Below are 2,939 nucleotides of genomic sequence, written 5' to 3'. Positions count from 1 at the left end.
ATAGATGGAAAATTACCAAGAAACCAACCTGGAACTAAGGAGAAATTTCCTGAGAGTGAAACAATTAATCAGTTGAACCTCCAAAAGTTGTGAGCGCTCCAATACTAGAGGTTTTTAAGATTTGTCCAGAATGCTATAATACAGGGTCTCCTGCTTGAATAGGGGGGTTGGACTAGAAGATCTGGGTTCAACATGGAGATAGCATGGATCGTGCTTATTGATGATTTCTGGCCCAGATTTAGTGACTGTCTCGCAGTTACATTGGCGATGAAAAAATAACTATATAGTGTTGTGACCCGCCAGCAGCCTGCGTGGATCATGGCTAATCCCGACGACGTGGAGGCTGGTGTGGTGTCACGCCAGCAGCCTGTGCAGCCGGCGCTTGCGTCGGACAGCGAGGAGGCTGAAGAGGATGTGGTGCCAGAGGCAGAGACTCAGCCAGGGCCTTCAGAACCTCCAGAGGCTCCTTCAAGTGAAGAGAGTGAAGTGGAGGAGCCTCTTCTCAATGCTCGAGCACGCAGGGCTGCCAAAAGGCAGGAGTGGCTACTCAGGAGGAGGAGGTCTCCTCGAGAGTAAGGCTTGAGGATAATTGGCCACTCCCTTAGCCTATTTAAGTCACATGCCGTTAGTAAGTTTCTTGCTAGAAACAACTTGTAATTATCATCATTTTTTGAAAAGTCTTATCCTGTCTTGCTTTCTGGGCTGGTTGCCAACCTTTGCCGGACTTTGGTGTATTCTTGCTACTTAATAAATTTGATAAGGACCGTTGGTGTGTGTCAATATCCTCGGGAATCCGGAGCTGGGAACATATGGCCAGTCATTATATTTTTTATTTTCACAAGTCTGGAAAGCAAAGGGAACAAAACAGACCATAATAACAGAGTTGGAAGGGACCTTGGAGGTCTTCTAGTCCAACCAATCATTAGCACAATCACAGATTCGGTTAGTGAGTGTTTCACTTAATGACTGAATTGCTACTCCCAATTGTGGTTGCTAAACAAGGACAACCTGTATTATAATAAATACAATCTATCTGGAGAGTTTATTTAGTTTTGGACCAACAAGTTGTGTAGACCTGGCCATTGTGATATATAAACTTTGCTTGTGGGAAACCCGCAGGGAATGTCAGAAATTGTGGTCACGTGACTATGAGGCTACAGTGATAGCTAAAACTCTGAGCCTGGTTGTAAGTCCGCTTGTTCAGAGCCAGTGTAACTTTGAACAGTCGCTGAATGAATGAATGGACATAACCCAAGGACTACCCTTACATCTCATCTTTTCATCTTAAAGTATGATCCTAGGGCCCCAGGGGCTTTTCAAGACTCTCTCAGGGCTGCTTGAAATCAAAATTCTTTCCCACCTAAGGTGAAAAATAACTCACTATTAAAATTTCATAAAACAACTGTGAGGAGTGATAGCAGCAGCTAATGCATCAGTGGTGGGTTTCTACTGGTTCGCCCGGTAGTGGCAGTGGCGGGAGGCTCCGCCCACCCGGCCAGATGTCATCATGGATGCTCTGTGCATGCGTAGAAGATTCTGCATATGTGCCCATGCGCACACAGTTCCAAACCGGTAGCAAAGGTAAGTGGAATCCACTACTGTAATGCATCCATTTTTATTTTATTTTTTTATTGAAAAGTTTTACAAAAAAAACAAAAAAAATTTCCCCCCACCCTTTCCCTCCCCTCGTCCCACCCTCCCCCCCCAGACTTCCCAGAGCAAAATACAAGGTATTTCATTTAACAGTCATAAACAAGATTAACCTACTTATCCTCAGACTACTAACTCCCCCCCTGAAACCTTAACTCCACTATAAGTAACATAATACTTTTAATACTTAACTTTCATTCATAAGCTATTTGATATTTTCTTGTCTGATATTGGTGCATTGGCCAGGAATCGAACCCAGGCCTCCCGCATGGCAGGCGAGAATTCTACCACTGAACCACCAATGCATTTTTAATTTTTAATGCAGTAAATATAACCCATACAAATAAAACTTTGTGGGGTCTTTCATTATTTTTAAAATTGAGAGAAAAAATGTAAACACTGATGTAGAAAAAATATGAAAAGAAGGCATGAAGTACCTAGATAAATAGGGAAGGGGAAGACTAATCTTTAAACGGAAAGCATACAATTATTCTGAAGTTAACAAGTACATTTGTTCCTGGGAGACAGACATCACCATCCACTAAAGCAACTAATTTCGTTTGATCAGACTGTAATTTACACAGCATTAAATAAAATCCCGCCAGGAAAAATAATGTTGTAATGGAAATGAAACTTTGGGGTACAGTCAAGTGGCAAATACGTTTGCGTCTCCCTGCCCTCCAAATCCCCGTATTTTACATTGTTCTCTTGAACTATTTTACTAAAGCTAACAGGAGTAGCCGAACTGATCATCATAATTGCTAATACATGTAGTCCTCGACTTACTACCACACAACTGAGCCCAAAATTTCTGTTGCTAAATGAGACAGGTTAAGTGAGTTTTGTTCCATTTTTACAACCTTTCTTACCACCCTTAAGTGAATCACTGCAGTTGTTAAATCAGTGACCTGGTTGTTAAGTGAATTTGACTTCCCCACTGATTTTGCTTGTCAGAAGGTCGCAAAAGGTGATCACACGACCCTAGGGACACTGCGACCGTCATAAATATGAGCCAGTTGACAAGCGTCTGAATTTTGTTCCCATGTGACCATGGGAACACTGCAATGGTCGTCAGTGTGATCATAAGTCACTTTTTTTCTGTGTCGTTGGTAACTTTGGTCATTATATGAACTGTAGTAAATTCAGGATTACCTGTAGTTGGACCTGTCCACTTAGATAGGAGAAGATCCACAGGAAAACGTTGCTTCCCAGTTCCAATTCATGCAGAACATCCAGAAGTATGCCATGATACAGAATGAAAGATCTAATAAGAGCAGTAAGATGGTACT

General features: G+C 42.2%; 1 non-coding gene across 1 annotated transcript; it reads right to left on the bottom strand.

The window, feature by feature from the left end:
- Nucleotides 1–1,884: 1,884 nt before the first annotated feature.
- TRNAG-GCC (transfer RNA glycine (anticodon GCC)) lies at nt 1,885–1,955 on the bottom strand. The gene has a single exon. It is a non-coding gene; the product is annotated as a tRNA-Gly (tRNA).
- Between the last annotated feature and the right edge of the window lie 984 nt (nt 1,956–2,939).

The sequence above is a fragment of the Pantherophis guttatus genome, chromosome 6 (genome assembly GCF_059756535.1).
Source record: "Pantherophis guttatus breed Tessera chromosome 6, ASM5975653v1, whole genome shotgun sequence".
NCBI classification, from domain to species: domain Eukaryota; kingdom Metazoa; phylum Chordata; class Lepidosauria; order Squamata; family Colubridae; genus Pantherophis; species Pantherophis guttatus.
The sequence above is the reverse complement of the archived record's forward strand: the minus strand, read 5'-3'. Positions and strand labels throughout refer to the sequence as shown.